The sequence below is a fragment of the Miniopterus natalensis genome, chromosome 11 (genome assembly GCF_054644295.1).
Source record: "Miniopterus natalensis isolate mMinNat1 chromosome 11, mMinNat1.hap1, whole genome shotgun sequence".
Lineage (NCBI taxonomy): Eukaryota > Metazoa > Chordata > Mammalia > Chiroptera > Miniopteridae > Miniopterus > Miniopterus natalensis.
Window position 1 is genome coordinate 21,353,886 of NC_142091.1, and position 18,804 is coordinate 21,372,689.

Below are 18,804 nucleotides of genomic sequence, written 5' to 3' on the forward strand. Positions count from 1 at the left end.
AACTTCAGTGAGGTACTAGTTTTACCCATTTGTTTGATGAAATAGAGAACCTTACTTCACATCAGCTAGATGTGTGGATACTGGTAGAGAACTCTATGAGAATGTTTGAAATAATTAGCTCCTGCTTATCTCCCTCCTGAACTGGCCTTCTAGGTGCAGAGGCCTGTCTGAGGACTTCACAGTGAGGTGCCCCAATCCTGCTGGGTTGACCGCTCATTCTGCGGGAAAGGAGGGATAGTCTGCCCTGGGAGGCTGGGGTAGGCTCAGAGTGACTGGACCCTTAGCTTGCCTGTACCCAGGTAACATTTGAAGGGGGCAAAGTCAGTTATTGGCCTTCCTCTTATCCATTACATTTATACCTAATTAACATGAAGTACAGTAAAGATTATGCAAATCATTAAATTGCTACATTAATTCTGTGGTAAGTTGCATTAGCTCACAATATTCTATTGCAAGAGGGGACATAAACCTTCTAGTCTCCTTTTGCTCACATACAAAGTAATTTGTTAATACTTTAAAAATTTTTAGATTTTCTTATCAATACTTAAAAGTCAATCTTAAGTCCTGTCATCATCAGAAAGGTTTATTTTAGCCCCAATTTTAAAGTAGTATGACTTTTATTGAGTTCCCTTATCTATTTTATTGATTTCTAAATGTCTTGTAAATTTGACATTTCCCCCACAGGGATTTTAAGCTTGACAAAGTGTCTGCTTAAGAAATCAAATACCACACAATTAAATATGTTGTAAACATTCAATAAATCCTTTTTGTCTGATTGAGGCATTGAAGGTGGCCACCCAAGAATTGTGAAAATCATTTGCACATAGAACTGGGTCTGGATATAAACATATTAACATTGGTATTTGGAAGTGGAAGAGTGGGGAGAGTTTAATATGAGATTTAAAATGCTTTATACGTAATTAGTGTAACTCATCTTCCTGTATTTCAAAATACATAATATAATAACATTTGTGTCCATTAGGCCAAAATACTGTATTTGAAAATAACACCAAAATAATCTCAGATTGAAACATTACTTAATAGACAACTGACATCATTAAAGCATGTTTGATTTTGTTAGAAGATCTGACAGATATTATGCGTAAAATAATAGACAAATCAATAACTGGTTAAAATCAATCTCTTACATAGGTGAATCAATTGTTAAACACCTGTCAGAAAACTTCCCTTCTAAAGTTACATGTCGATATCCGGCCTATGAAAACTGGAGGCATTTAAAAAACTCAGCTCAATAAAATTATTAAACAGGGTTACTATAGCTATCTTAACACATACATACACACACAAACAGTTCTCACAATGCCTGCAGAATGTATATATCTTATTCATATTAAAAAATCTCAAAATGACCAATTGAGATTTAAAGATACTTATTTTAGACACAGTCTATATTATGAGGATACACTGTTTTGCTGCTTTGAAAACCTTTAACCAGCTATGTGCAGCATTTCCAAAATAGATTCAAAGAAGTGCAACTAATTCATAAATTTAACTTTCTTAAATGGTACCTCTCATCACTTAATCATACTCAAGTTCCCCAATCTTATTTGATTAATAAAGAGCACTACTCAAGGCATATATATCACAGGAATAGTTTTGAGTTTTATAGCATCTTAAAAATTGACTTTAACTAATATTTATCATGAATGGAAATGAAATATATCATTGAATGTCAGCAAAAATGATGTTTTTCATGTATATTAAAATGTGAATTGTCCCCTACTGTGAAAGCCATAAAATTCTACAGCAATATTAGCAATATTTTATGACCACATATACCATGATAATGTGAAGTGTCACCTACACATATCCTTTCTGCTCCTCTAGGTTGTCAACTGCCCCTTCCCATCTGCATGCTAAGTAGAAAGTGCTGGACTTTTAGCCCATACTTAGGAAAAATGAGCTATTGTTTGGATTCTAAATTAAATAGAAACACTGTTCTAAAGGGCACACTTTCCTAATATACTAAGGTATTAGAGAATCAAAAAAGGTTTCTGAAACACACACACACACACCACACATGCACACATATATGATATGAAAAGGACCTGCAGAATAGGAGTTGCATGGATAGAGTTTTAGAGAGTGAAAATTAGAAAGTCTAAAATTATGATTCTTCACATATCTCCACAATATGCAGGGAAGTCTGGCGGTAAGAAAGACTGGCATCATATTTCCTCTATGGACTCTTGCAACCAAAAGAATCTCCAGACACATCCTAATGACCCAGAATTGTGGGTGAATACCAGAAAGAGATGGCATATGGCCATAGCCAGCCAACAGACATGGAGAGGGCTTCGTGCTCCTGAAGAATGGAGGTATACTACAGAGGAGTCACTGGGCCAGAGACCCAGAGAAGTCAGGACGGATGCTCGAGTGCTGGCCGGGTTACCTCTCTCCCCTGCCCACCCCAAATAAGCCATCTAAGAGAGAAAAATTCCCAACAAAGCTGTAGAGCAGACCACTCATTGAAGATCAAGGGAAAGGGTGATCATTTCTCCATAGAATTTAGGGTATAGGGGGCTATAGAGGGGTGCTAGCTGGATGCTTGAGAAACACTAAATGGGCCACACAGAAGAGCCAGCATAAGATGTTGACTGAGTGGAGAAAGCTAAGCATCTGAAAATAAGCACAACCAGGATACAACCAGGGCCAGAAATCAGACTGGGTGAGGCTCTGGCAGTTTGTAATTCATTGCCAGTAGGTAACTCAGTACAAACTAACCAAACCACTGCTGGGACTCCTCAGACAGTCCTAGACATAAATAGAGACTCTAATCCTTCTAAGCTGCCCTCATCTTTTTGGGTAAGTTTGGAGTCTTTTGGAAATTTAGAGTTAACAACAGGAAAGGGAAAGATAAGAGACAGGTGAAGTTTGCAGATCTCTCTTTTACCTGAGACTATTCAAACCTGAAGTGACTTAAAATATTACTGGGGTGGACTGAATTTAACTGATTCAGCTGGAATCGATCACTTGTTACATGGAAGTCTGAGGCTTCAGAGACAAGAACAGTTCATGGAACTCATTTTATATTTGCTTATATCTCATAGGAGATGATCAATTAACTTGCTACTTAAATGAATCATACTATATGTATTTTTAAAAACATAGCCTTTTACAACAATAGAAGAGTCTTCTAGGTCAGAAACCATTCCTCACTCTAATTCCACTATGCAGTTGAGGCCTGAAAGAGAATAATTTATTGTGAATATTATCTGAAATGCAATATATAAAGAAAACTTTATATGCTCCTGTTTATTTGCCCTGACCAATTATTGGTTGAAGAAAACTTCTCATGTATAGCAGAATAAATAGCCCTGGCCAGTGTTTCTCAGTTGGAGCATAGTCCTGTGCACCAAAGGTTGCCATTTCGATTCCCAGTCAGGGCATATGCCTGGGTTACGGGCTCGATCCCCGGCAGCGGGCTAGCCAGAGGCAGCCCATCAGTGGTCCCCTGTCACATCGATGTTTCTCTCTCTCTCTCTCTCTCCCCCTTTCTCTCCCTCTCTCCCTCTCTCTCTAAAAATCAATAAAAATATTTAAAAGAATAGACCAAAGCATGTAATAACTTTTCAATTATATTAATTTTATACACATGACTATTTCAACCGAATATAATTGTGATTATTACGATTTGTCTGTTTATAAAATTTTGAATCTTTATGTCTAATGGACATCTTTAGTTTTACAGTTTGGCAAACAGAATTCCTTTTATATTGCTGAATTGGTGCTTCCCAACAAAGAAAAGTAATTTGGGTTTTATAAATCAATGGGGAAAAAACAGTCAGCTTCTAGCACTCCATCAGGGAAATTCTAAATAGAGAATCGGCCATCCACTAACAAAAAATTCAATGGAAACAAGTCTTTTCTTCCCCCTGCATGTTTATTTAATGCCTATCTCCCTGGTTTATAAGTATACTAATAAGCGTGCTGTGTTAATTTAAATTCTGAAGCAAAGACTTAAATAAAATCTTCCTTTGCTTTAAGATAATTTGCTTCAGACTTCTTTAGAATCATGCCTATTAAAGTTATGAATTTCCCCCAAATCTATTATTTTTCTTGAGTGTTTATGGGATGTTTAAAAATCATGGTTGAATGAATGTAATTTAAATGAAAAATTCATACGAGAGCTGGATCTTGGTAATTTGTTGTGATCTTTTCTTTACATTGTACCTATAAGAAATCTGTAAGTCTTTCTCATTTCCAGGAAAACCTCCTTGATCTTACTGTTCTAACTGTAGGCTAGTCCATGATTGAATTTAATTCCTTGAGTAGGATTCCACATTACTTGAACTGATGATGTTCTAATTCTCTCTTTTGGTACAAGACAGCATCTTGCATCTAGGAAGTGGGTGATTTCAGGAAATTGTAGAAAAGTCCTAATGTGGCTCCAAAATGTTAAACAAAGGACTCAGGCCTAATTTATCAATAGCTTCCTTGACCTATCCTGCAAAGGCTCTAATTTTGCTTGTGACTCTGGAGCCCCGGATGAAATTTTCACTAAGGCAATCCCACAAAGATTATCTAGGTCATTTAGATCAGTACTTCTCAAACTTTAAAATGTATCTGAGTCAGGGGTATGTTGTTAAAATGTAGATTCTGAGAAAGTAGACTAGGGTAAGCATTTCTAACCAGCTCCCAGGTGATACTGAAAGGGCTGGGCCAGGACCCACACCTTGAGCAGAAGGATTTTAAAATGCTTGAGACCCTTTTCAGGGATGCAATGTACCATAATAAAATTCAGTATTTACTGATTTTAATGATGAAATCCACAATGCCATCTGCAATTAAAAGTGTGTGTATACACACACACACACACACGTGTGTGTGTGTATATATATAGGATGTTTATATATATATATATATATATATATATAGTGTAGCATATATTTGAAAAATAAAGAAATTCAGTGACTCTTTAGAAATTGACATTCATAGCATCACAGATGCAACCTCTGTGTTATTAGTTATTTTTATTTAGAAGATTGGTAATTCATGCAATTACTGTTCTCTATAGCTTATCATATATACCTGCGTTCTGTTAGATATTCAGTTTTGCTCTTCTGTAGATTGCTTTTCAAAACTGCACTATACCTATTATTTTCACTAATAGGTGAAATTGATGCTACCTATTTTAAGTTAACACTTTATAAAAAGAGACATGTTTGAGAGGTTTAAATTATTTTCATGTTGAATTTACTTATTTTATATATGGGGAAATCATTGATACTAAGGACACTTCTACAATTTTTTTCACTTAATATTAATTTAATGCCTCGTGACTTGATGATAAAATGGTGATGAAAAGAATCTACATTATCACCCATGTGTTTTACCAAAAATCAACTGGAAAGCGAGAATCCTTTTGAATGAGATGAAAGTACCACCTTCTACATTGTTGTGCTGAGTTTAAAGGTTACCACTTACAGGGTTGTACAAATCTAAAGTGCTGCCATTAGCAGTGGTGTGGCACGCCATTGTTAACCACCTACAGCTTTTTGCTGGGCAAAATTGATGCTACCTATTGCTTTGCAACTAAAGCACTTCTTTTCACAGTTGCGTTCCAAGTTAAGAGTTCATACACTCAGAACAGGCCAAGGTGAACCTAATACCTCACTACCTCCCGTTACATGGCGGGTGGAGTGCAAGAGCTAACCTTTACTTGCCCCTCAAGTGTAGAGCCCTTCTTAACAGTGCACAGAGCAAGATCAACCGAATGATATGAACTTACATAAGGATCGTGAACACAAAGAAACAGACCAAGGCTACCTTCTGAGTGTACGCTTTGTCCAGACATCAGCAACATCCCTAGACAGGCAGAGTTTAAAGCCTCACTTGTCTGCATTATCTGCAGCTTTTCACACGGCTGCACTTAATGATAAAAGTCACTAACCAAAGCACTCCACTCAGGAAAGCTGTTTCCAATGAAAGCCTCACAGCAAATAAAATAAACACTACCTTCCTCACTGCTACAAGACTGAACAAGGCTAGGTCATGGAAGCCTGACACTAAAATGTTTCTCCACAATAAAGTAAAATTGTCCACTGAATTCAGTGGGGGGGGAAAAAGCTATTATAGCGAATATACTGTGGCTAAAAAATGGAGACTATTCTAGGCAGATCAACAATCAGGCCTGTGTAGTAATTAAATCATCAGCTACTTCTATAAGAAATTCTGGCTAAAGTGAGCCCACCCTTGAGATAAATGTTCTTAGTTATTCCCCAGTCTTTATGTATAAAAAAGAGAATGCTCTTCAGCATGTGCACACTGCAGTCCTTGACCTCATCTTGTCACGGTCTGGGAAAGGAGAGAGATTCTGAAGAACACTGAGAAATTGGGGTGGACATAATCCAAATCATGGGGATCTGACAGAAGGTGCATATTCTGGTCCAGATCCTTTGTAAATATAGATAAGGGAGAACAGAGAACATATGAGGTTAAAAACAATAATATATGAGTAGCTTTTAGAAGGGGGGTTTTTGTTGATAGAGAGAACAGCCAACCTAAAAATATGTTAAAACGTTAACTTTGTTTTGTGCATATCTATAAAAGTCTTCTCTCTGTTTAAAATCTGCTTCATACAGATTTAATTAGGCTTTGCCAGCACAGCTGTACAACTTTTTTCCTCTGGTGAGGATAGTGGAGACCAGAAAAGGAAACAAATAGTATTCTGTTATGTCACGCTTTTGTGCCCACATGATGATATGTACTTTTAATAAAGGCGGTTAAAGGCTTGAAATTGCTCTGACAGGGGTCCCCAGCGTGTGACAGAACCCCTTAAAAAGTCACTAAAAACTGACAGTCCCTTTTGTACTAATGACAAGGGTTTACATTCCATTCTTATGTCTTACGTGCTTTGTTGGCCTATAACATAAAGCTTTTCCCGATTATGTATCCTTTGGGCATTCTAGCAATCAAGGGCATATTACACAGGAAGATCAAACATCTTTATGCTCTTAATCCAGAAACACCTAAGGTTAGTATTTGGGTTTCAGGGTTATAATGGAAGAAAAAGCACTCCCCACTGCTACAGGGAAACCTAGGGCTGGAAGTGAGAGAGGCGCTTAAGTGCCTTGTAAAAGCCCGTGTCGGTGGGCACATACTTGTTTCACTCATCCTTTCTTTAAGTGCATTTACCGAAGGCCAACTTGTTATACTGTAGGTGCCATCATCACTATCGCCCTTCATTCCCTTTTTATCACTCACCCTGCATGTGCAAAACAACGGGACACGTTAGTGGCTATAATTTAAAAATAGACCCAGAAACTATCACCACCTCCTCTGTTGCCAAGCCGGTCTAATCCACCATCACTTCTTCCCGGGACCACTGTATTAGCCTCCATGCTATCCCTCGCTGACCTGCCAGAGTTCCTTTTAAAACAGAGTTTAATTGTGTTCTTTCTTCGACAAAATTCTGCACTAGCAGCATGTTTCAATCAGAGTAAAACCTGAAGTCCTCACAGTGAGCTGAATTCCCTACACACTCATGTTTGGACACGACCCTCTCTGCTTTCTCAGCCTTTGTTTTAGCTGGCCAAGCAAGCCAGACGGCCCAGGTCCTCGGGAGGGTCCCCAGGCCATAAGCCACACGGCAAAGCCACTAGCCACTAGGAAAGGGGCATGGGCCCCTTAATGCCTTCCTCCCCCACCCTTATAAAACACCAGCAACGACCTTGATGGGATGGTAACCTGAGTGAAAAATAAACTTGATATGGGTGAGTCATTGGGATATTTTGTGGCTTTCCAATAGTTAGCCCACCCCAAGTAAGCACCGTAAGAATCAAGGTAAAACAAAATTTTTAAAAGAGAGTATATTATTTGTGCCTAACGAATTGTGCATGCTATACAGTCAATGTGCTAGAAAGAGGGCAATATCACTCGGACTGGATGGGTTAGGAGGAGCTTCACCTGAATGATAGCCAAAAAACCCTTGAAGAAGGAATAAGAATTGAACAGATGGAATAAAATAGGAGAAGTGCACATGAGGCAGGAGGGTGGGACGAAATGTTCTAAGTGGTAGATGTGGGAATTTGGGAGACAGTTGAAAGACTATTCTGGCTGAAGCTAAAGAAAACTAGAGAAATCAGGGAAGAGTCAGAGACAAGAGCAAATCCTACCAGTAATAGCTGCAACCAGGAAAAATGTCCAGGAAATAAGTGTTGTCTCTTTTCCATTCTAAATCTGCAACACGATTTCACAGTCATACCTTACTGCTCTTTATAGGCATTTTGGAAAATAAGCTTTGAATACCTTTCTTTTCTTAATGCATACCATACAATATATACAGCACATTAGTATTCCTAGCGTTATGATATTTTACAAAATAACTACTGTGATACTTTACAGAATAAATGATCAGTAGTAAGATGATTGGCACTTGCCTCCTTCTATAATCATCTCAAACCACTATTCTCTTAACTCACTGTACTCTTCCCATTGAACTATAGACACGTATGTCTCTGCTCATGATATTTCCCTTCACATAAATGATCTTCCCTCCTCAATACCTCAAATTTATCTTTTAAGGACTGGCTATAGACCCACCACTCCCATTAATCTCTCCCTAATTGTTTTTTTTAAAATAAAATTGTGTTCCTTGATCATGTATATAGTGTGTGGAATCTCTAAATACAGTTTATCTTCTATTATTCATGTTTATTTTTCTGCTCATTAACTTTATCCCACCAGCAAAAATATTTTAAGAATATTATAAGGGCCCTGGCTGGTGTGGCTCAGTTGGTTGAAAATCATCCTTGTCCCATGCACCAAAAGGTCACTGGTTCGATTTCTGGTCAGGGCACATACCCAGGTTGTGGGCACTTACAGAGGGCAACCGATCAATGTTTCTATCTCACATCGATGTTTCTCTCTGTCTCTCCTTCTCCATCAATAAGTTTGAATTTATTGAATTCTAAGTTGAATTTAATCACAAGATTCAAATATGCTCATTTATCGTATCTCCGGATTGTTGCAGTTCCCCAATTGTGTCTGTTTTATTCTGATCCTAGTCTTCAGGCAGATGGTGTTTATAAAGCATTTCCCTCTACCAAAAAGGATATTTTTAAAAAAGTATATTAATTTTAAAGCTGCCCCTTCAAAGTCATTCCCTAAGATGAAGACACTGTTTATATTTACATTTTTCTCTAATGCTGCTTCAGTTTCACCAATGTTTTCCACATTCTGTGAATGGCATTTTCTACCCTGCAATACTGGTCCCCAATAGCACACTACTTGCAAGATACAACACTATTGCCCTTTTAATTTCAGAATAAAGAAGTCACACCTACATATACCTGAGGAAAAACTATAAGTACTTCATATAATAATTAATTACTTTTCCATACCAACAACTGTGACAATTATTTAAGAAAGTCTAATAACATCGCAGAACCTTGTTCCAGTGACGTAGCCCCCAACCCAGGCAGGACGGCTGCCACCATGAGGGTCTGTATTGAGACCTATTTGACTGTGTCACACTGATGTGGTTTTTACCGCCCTAGAATTCCCTAATTTTTGGAGATAAAGAGGTTAGTCATTAGCCCATAAGACAACTGCTGGGTGCCTGTAGGTCCTCCAAAACCCTGCAGTCTGTGAGACGCCCTGTACTGGAATGTAAGAGCAATCAAGGCCAATGACTGAAACAGGGAAATCTAGGAGGAAAGGGGTGCGATTCTTTATTGGGTAGCAGAATATTAAGGCAATATTAGGATCAGTCCTAAAGTGCCTGGCATGGTAGCATAGCATATATTTTCCCCCCAAAGAGAGCAAAGCCAAACAATTTAAATATTCAATTTTAATTTGTTGTTAATCTTCACCACAGAGTATTTTTTCCATTTGATTTTAGAGAGAGTGGAAAGGAGGGAGAGAGGGACAGAGAGAGAGAGAGACATCGATGTGACAGAGACACATTGATTTGTTGTGCTCCAACCAGGGCCAGGGGATCAAACTTGCAACCCAGGTATGTGCGCTTGCCCGGGAATTGAACCCCATACCCTTGGGTGCACGGTACAATGCTCTAACCACTGAGTCACACAAGCCAAGGCCAAATATTCAATTATAAAGCTAATACAGCAGGTCCTCGAATAAAATTGGTTCATTCAGTGTCATCTCGTTATAACCTTGATGAGATGCTTTAGAAATTTAGCTCCTTTATATGAATTAACCTCTGGTAAAACTGGTTTCACATACATCCTTCTGCCACAGTTCCAAGAAACTATTGATGAGGTTCAGGGAGGACGTGCTGTAGTTGTAAATTGAGAAATAGTTCGAGGAACTCAGTATAGAAAACAATGTAAAAATCATACCTTACTAATGCCTCCGACAATGATAAATAGTCCTCAGACCTATTTCAGATCGATTTTGTGATTTTGGCTATTATTCATGCCCAATAATAAATGAACACAATGGAAAGCTTTGGGAATCAGTTTCTCACTGTAAAAGTTTTCAAAAATGCAGAATCATCTTTAAATATTTTAGAAGTGACGACTGAAAAATTGTCCAATTGTGGTTTTGCATTTATGTCTAAATTGCCATGTAATATTCCCACAGACTATGTTAAACATTCCAGTTTGTTCTATATTATTTATCACTCTAAGAAAAGATTTTCCTACATTATTTCTCAAAAGAGAAAAATAATATTGCGAGAGATTAAAATATCATGTTTTTAATTAAATGAAAATCATAACATTCAATAACAAACTACTGTATTAGCATAAATTATAGCAAAAAATTCCTAGTAGAAACATAAATGTTATAACTTCTGCCCATTATTCTAGTAAAACATCTATTTGTTCTAGATTCCATGCTTTCTCCAAACATTATGATTAGTCATTTGTAGGTCTGCAAGTCATAGGCTCTCAATTTATTTTTCTAAATGTAAAGTCCATTTAGAGCATATGGTTATGTAACATAAGTGCTTGGGGGAAAGAGAGCAAAACTTAGCAAGATTTCTGTAATGTGCCAAAACATATAAGCAGACAGAGCTAGGGCTCTATGTGCAAAATACAATGTATTTCTGCTTTCCATCTTCTAATAATAACACGTGGGAGTGTCTAGCACTGTTTTAAATATTGGGTCACTGGCCCTGGCCAGGTGGCTCAGTTGGTTGGAATGTCATCCTGTATACTGGTTGTGGGTTTGATTCCCAGTCAAGGCTCATGCCTGGGTTGAGGATTTGAACCCCGGTCTGGGTGTGTACAGGGGGTAACCAATTGATGTTTCTCTCCTTCCCTTTCTGTTGCTCTCTCTCTCTTCTTTCCTCTCTCTCTAAAAAAAAATCAACAAACATATCATCTGATGAGGATTTAAAAAATATATTGGGTCACTTAATGTCTGCTGTTCTCAACTTTGAGACTTTAGTAAAACTTCTGAGATGAACAATACTAGCATGTAGGAGACAATTTAAAAGAATGTGGCTTAAGCGATTGTGTAAAATAGAAGGAAATAACTTGCCCGAAGTCCCACAATTTGTGGCAAAGTTAAAATTCGTACATGGCCCTCCTAGTTCTAAGCTATTTTCTCCTAATGTGTTATTTTGCATTGTGAAAGGAATCGTTTATTAGGAAACTATGTTTAAAACAAGGTTCTGAGCAACCAGAACAGCTTCACAGATTATCACCTGAGTTCATAAAAAGACCATTTTATAATCAGGTCTATTTTATTACTTGAAAAGATTAATCTCTTTGGATAGACTCCAAAAAAATCTTAGATTCTTGCCAATTTATTCTCTGTAATGAAAAAAAAACAAATTGCAGTGTTTTAATTTTCTCAAGTCATTGCATTCTATGTGACAATAACTATTTCTTAAATTCAGTATATGATCATATTTCAACGTCTTTAATTTCAAACTAATCTTTTTTTGTCTTTATTTCTATTGCTGGCTCCACTCTTCTCCCACATACTGGCTTAAAACAGCAGACAGAAACATCTTTTTTTTTTTTTTTTTTAAATGTCTTTATTGATTTCAGAGAAAGGAAGGGAGAGAGATATAGAAACATCAATGATGGGAGAGTCACTGATCAGCTGCCTCTTGCACGCCACCCACTGGGGACCAAACCCACAACAGGGTTATGAACCTCAATCTCCAGGATCTTAGGTCAATGCTCAACCGCTGAGCCACACAGGCCAGATAGACAGAAACATTTTTTAATCCCTCCTCCTTTTGCCATCATATCCAATAAGTGTCAATACTATGAGATGTATCCATATAGATGTTAATGTATCCATTAAGCTGTGGAAATTCTATCTTTTGAGACCAGATTCCTGTCTATTTGCCCTGAGACAATTCTTCCTTGCTATGGGAAATAATAGGCTGATGCAACTCACTAAGAGATGGAGATACTAAAAATGATATTTATATATGATATATTTTAAAGGCTTATTTTTCAAAGTCTTTATATCTTGTTTTATGCCATGAGTAATTATAGTTGCTTAGACAATATACAAAGGCTAGCATTCAATGTTCCAAATAAGTAAGGCAATTTGACATTGAAAGTCATGACTGTTAATCTGGATATATACCCAGAGTTAAACTACAAAAAAAACTTTTTTGCTTGCTCCCTAAGACATCTGTTTGTTCGACTTCTGAATATTTTATTCATTGGCTTACAAAAAGCAACAATTAATTAATTTATGTAAGACTTTGCAAGAAGAAGGAAGTCTCCCCTTAATCTTTAGCCAAAAATTCCGTTAAAAATTAGCTGAATATTTAATTTATTCCAAATTTTTTAGTTCCTTTATCATTTCTATTATAATATGGTTTCATGTTTTTCCTGACCACTTGGCTTTTCCTCCACTGAATACAGTCTTGTTTATCTACATATCCATAATATGATTGAGCCTGGAACTGAACATAATACCACAGTCATTGTTAGCATGATAGCTGCAAAGTAGACTTAACCTCTCCCTTACTCTAGATACTGTTAATATAGCTGCAAATCATGTTAGCTTTTTTTTTGGTAAGCACATACTATGGCTTACATGTAATGAAATCAACAAACAGCCACTGAAACTTGCAGGTCTAAATCACTGTTTCTGTTTTTCCTCCCCAGACTTCTGCAACAGCAACCCACGGATTCTCCCTGCTTATACTACTCTTGCCTGTGCTCTACAACTTATTTTCATAAAACATCTCTCATGATCTTTTAACATATTTTAATGCTACAAATAACATTCTTTCTTTAACCTCAAAAACACTGAGAACACATATTTGCTCTCATTTCTTTAGTATGCTGAATATGCCTCTTTAATGTATGGTTTTTATCACTCCAGAAATTACTGACAATTATAGGTAACTTTTAATATTTTATTTGCCGTGAAAGTAAAAACAACAAAATAAAACCCACTCAATTCAAGGGATGCTCCCCTGCTGACAAGGAAAAATTAAATTGTCTTCTGATTAATTACACGTCTAATCCGCCAGTGCACAGCTGATAAGAGTCGGCTGGGCCTCCTTCACCGAGGTGAGCTCCGTTATCATCATGACTTCCTAGGGACCAATACAGTGTGCACATACATAATTTCTAAATGATCACGGAGGAGCCATCATCCATTTCTCTTTCTCCACTGCAGTGGGCCAGTCAGGCTTAATATTATCAGGCACCTATTTTCTATAACACTTCTGTTTTCATTTGCCTTTTAGAGCTCTTCGGCAGCACGGGCTGACAGTGACAAAGTTCTGTGCTATTTACCACTCTGCCACCAAGGAGAGCATCTGTATAAGCTTATCAATGACAGGCATTCTCTGTTCCATAGTATATCAGCCTCTTGGCAGAACAAAAAACCTGTCACCTCTCCAGTAAAATAAATTTAACCCAATGGTGGAAAATAGGGTCAAAGTATAAGAAAAAAAAATGGATTTTGTTGTTATTGGTGTTGTTTTTAAAGCAATGCAGCTTACATCAGAAACATCTGAAAGTAATTCAGGGGAAAGGAACTAGATATACTTATGTAGGAAGGAGGTCAGTGTAGCTCCGAGCAACCGGATTGTCTCTCTTGTCTCACCTTCATGTTATCTGGTATGTTGAAAGCATTTCTCTGGGAGACAGACACTATTTTTCTTCTTCCAATTGCTACCATCTATGTGACATGGGGCACATATTTGAACCTCCCTGAACATCACCTCTATTGAGAACAAATAATATTTTACTTGCCCAAGTAACAAGAAATTAGGCTATACAATTTCCAAATTATTTTTAATTCTAAGGTTTATAAATTCAGTTAGGAAAATTTGTTTTTTAGTCCAGAAGAGATACACATATACCTTGTTTTAATAACTGAATATTCTTAAGTCTATAACTTTGATATAAATATATTTAGGATATTGAAAAAATATATGCTGGTACTGGGGTGTGCAAGTAAAATACTCTTTCAAAAATCTTCAACCAAATGATTGCATGTTAACGAATCTAATAATAGCTGCTTTCTAGCCCATTCTAATAATAAACACTGATAATTAATATTTGTATAGACTTATTTCACATGCACCATCTCTCCTAATCTCAATGTTATATCGAGCTGTTTTATTACACTTCAGAGAAAGAAACCTATTTGTAATAAATATGATTGTCATACATTTCTCCAATTTTTAAATATTTAAAAATAAGCTAGAATAAATATTAGCTACATTCCAAAGGAGTAGATGTTTACAAAGCTCATGGATAGGATACTCTGTATAACAGATAAGGGCAATTTAAACCCGTTAGCTTTTGTTGTTGTTTGTTTAAACACGGAGATTGAATGAAAAGTAACTTACAAAGAGCCAAGGAACGTGAGTGAAGTTGCTTATTAATTTAAAGATAAATCCTTAACCATATTGTCTCCTCCTAATCACTACCTATTTGGAAGATAACATAACTCAGAAGAATTATTTTAAAAGAAAACAATAACATGGATTTCGGCACAGAGGTGGAAATGTTGGTGCTTCTTGTCACAAATAAATTCAGAACTAGGCTATAGTAATTATGATTCCTCCCCCAAGTGGTTTCACACATTCTATCATGAAAAGCTTAGATTTTATTTATTTCATATTGATAAAAATAATTTTACTGATTTTAATGTTTTTTTAAGCTCAGCTAATGTGGTTAAAGTGCTCTTACTGTCATTGTCTCTGAAATAAAACTAGAGAAATATTCCATTTTCTTTATTGTTTACTAAATAAGATTGTTGTTATTTGCATGTAAAACATTCATATATATATATATAAATAAATGTGGTAGAATTCAACAAGGCTGCTGCTGACCATTCCTTTTCTGAAGATGTTTTGTTATCACTCTTTCCTAGACTCCCAAACTCATAACTCACCTTCCATTCTTTTCAACCTATACCTAGCTTCTCTTGCTCTTTGAAAGCATTTGCTTCTCAGGATTTCTACCTTTGCCTTATGACTCATCATTATCTACATAAGCCTTGCTTATTTCCTTTTCTAGACCTTCAAATATATCCATGTAATAATAAACCCCAAATTTACTTTTAGATCAGTTATGTTTCCTAAAGTTTAGACATTTTCACTTGAGTCTGTAATAGACAGATATGTGAAAATTCATGTGCATTATTGATCTCAGAATTTTTTCACTCTGCATCTATACCTCCTACTTCATTCAATATCCAAGTAAATGGCAATATCATCTCCCCCATAAGTAAAATAAAAAACTTAACTACCTCCTCTAATACAAAATATTTAGTCATTTAGTAAGCACTATATATTTTTTGTCAAGATGTATGTGAAACTTTTATCTCTTGTTAATACCCTGAACTACTATCTTATTTTAGGGCCTAATCATATTTTGTACTGATTATTTTTAATTTGTATACATGAAGGTTTTTCTGAGCTATAAAGTTCAGTTGGTTCTGAAAACTGCTTACTATCACACCCACCATTACAGTGTCACACAGAATAATTTCACTACCCTAAAAAATGCCTTATGTCTCTGTCATTCACTCATTCACTCACCTCCTGACTTCGACCCCTGGAGCAATCGCTCATCTATAGTCTCTAGTTTTTCCCTTTTCAAAAGATCGTATAAACAGAATCATACAATATGTGGTATATTCAGGCTGGCTTTTTTCACTTAACAATATGCATTAGGATTCATCCATGTTTTTTGCATGGTGTAATAGTTCACTGCTATTTACCAATGGCAAGTTCTGCATTGTATGGAATTTCCATAGTTTCTCTATCCATTCGCTTACTAAAGGGCATTTCGCTGGTTTCCAGTTTTTGGTGATTATTCATAAAACCCCTATAAACATTTATGTGCAGGTATTTTGTGTGAGATAAGTTTTAAAGGACCAATATTGTATAATTTCACTTATACAATATTATAAGACTAGGCAAATAGTAGAATAGAGGTACAAAGTACTAGAACAGCAGTTATAGGAGTTTGGGGAGGAGGGAACCGGAGAGTTATTATTTAAAGGGTACACACTTTTTATTTGGGACAATGAAAAATTTTGGGAGATAGATGGTGGTGATACTGCACACACTGTGAATGTACTTAACGCCACTGACGTAGACACTTAAAATGGTTAAAATTGTAAACTTTACATATGGTTTATCACAATAAAAATGTACATATGGAAATAGAAAATAAAAGTGATTAAAAAATAAAATAAAATCACTTGGGTACACGTCTAGAGTCCAATTGTTTAATTTTATGGTAACTGTTTAGCTTTGTAAACATGGCCCAACTGCCTTCCAAACAGGCTGTGCTATTTTTTCTTCCTACCACAATGAATGGACACTGCTGTTTTCTGTGTCCTCACCAGCAATTGGAATTGTTTTTACTGTTTTGCTTTTCTAGATCTTAGCCATCCTGATGTGTGTAGTGGTGTCTCAGTTGCTTTAATTGTGAGTCCATTTTTAATATGAGGGTGTATATCCTTGTGAAAGCTGTCAGCCTTTTACGGCTCTCAGCGCCAGTTTTTAAACAGTGCTGTGCTTCCTAGGTAAACACATCCAAGATGATCCATCCATTAAAAAATGAATAAATAAAACAAACAGGGGATACAGCCTGGATCATCTCTTACTTCTTTAATTGGTTTTGCTGGTTCAAACAGCAATAACAATATAAAATGTGCACATGACCTGTAGTTTAATTACCCTCACTTTCTGTAAGAGGAATCAAGTCAGTGTGCCAAACAGGTCCTCCAATGTGATACTCATAGACAAATAAAGGCAGTAACCAGAGAAAACTAAAGCATAAAAAGCTAAATAATACAGTAAATATTGAATGTAAATATTACCAAGTAACAAGAGCACAATAAGGGCTATACCTCCAAAATAATTTGTTAAAATAAGAAGGCAAAGGGGAGAGTTTCTAATATAATTACCCCTGGTAAATGATTCTTTCAAACATCTAATCAATGAGAAACATATCTACAGGAGAGAAATTAATTGGTTTTTAACAATAACTGTTACAGATGCTTAATATTAAATGCAGATGATTAAGAATCAAATCTGGTGTAAAAATTAGAAATGTCTTCAACTTTTTTAAAGCTTTGTCTGAAATACTTGAGTAGCGACTTACCTCCAAACTCAGCTTCATTTTCCTGTCTTCCAATGTGTCCTTTACTCAGAGAAGAACAGCAGTTTGATTCCCTTAGGAGCTGGGCCTCTAGCAACTATGGGCCCCGCCTCAAGCGGAATATTTTCATCTTTCCACAACCACAGGATAATCCTGCCTTTGAAGTGGCCATTTGTTGGGGAAAATAGTGTTGGGCCAGTACAAGAAAATAAAACCTTTGAGTGATATTACAGACTACGACTCCCTCCGCCTAGCATTGTCAGATTAATAAATAAAAACACTGGGCACCAGTTAAATTTAAATTAAACAAAATATTGTATGGAACATACTAGAACTAAAGAAATTTCTGGTTGTCTAGTTGAAATTCAAACTTAACTGGCCATCGTTTATTTTATCTTGCAAGCCTGTCTCCATGCCCTTCGGTTAGTTTGTGAGGGCAAGAGGTGAAAAAAGAAAGTAAAAGAGAAATAGGCCAGAACAGCAGGAAAGACGGTAACACTGCACAGAAAGAACCTAAATAGGATAAAATGCTTGAGGACTCTTTTTCTTTTTTAGGTGACCATAATATCAACAGACCAAGGGTTTCACTTAACTTTAAACGTCCCTGAAAGTACTGGCTCACTCGGCACTTCCACAGGCGGCTCTGCCAACCTTTCCCACCTCTCCTGTCCCTTCTTAAACCTGCTTTCTCCTGGAAGGAATGGTGCTCGCATGTAACAGTGATGATGATGATGATGATAATAGTTAATAATAATAAACCAGTACTATTTTGTTGTTTTTGTAGTTAGTTACTAGTATTTCAACAAGAAAGAAGTTTTTATATATATTTTTAAGAGCCTTTAGATACATGTAAATATGTACATTTAAACATATGCATTTCTGTGACTGAAATACTACATTGATATCTATATATGAAGACATTCCTTTGAATTTCAAACAAAGTTTTTGAGCACAATCTAAATTGAGGATTACCTTTTTGGTTTTAAAAAGGACTCATCATACATAGTTGAAGTTACACTGTTAGTACTTAATAACAGATTAGAGCCACTGGGTTAAATCTAATCTCTGGAATTTATGGGTATAGCATTCAAATCATCACTACAATATAATCTCTAGATATTCTTAAATTTAAACAAAGAAAAGCTTCTGGCATATTAATTTTTAGCATTTTGATAGTATTACTCCAAAAAACAAAAACTATGTTTTCAGAACAAAAGATGTCACTTTAGATCCAAAATATAGAACAGTAAAACTGATCAAA

At 36.2% G+C, this 18,804-nt stretch overlaps 1 protein-coding gene across 1 annotated transcript in view; it reads right to left on the minus strand.

Annotated features, from left to right (window-relative positions):
* Nucleotides 1-18,804, minus strand: part of CNTN5 (contactin 5) — a 964,763-nt gene that overhangs the window by 533,436 nt on the left and 412,523 nt on the right. The gene's annotated exons all lie outside the window — the stretch shown is intronic.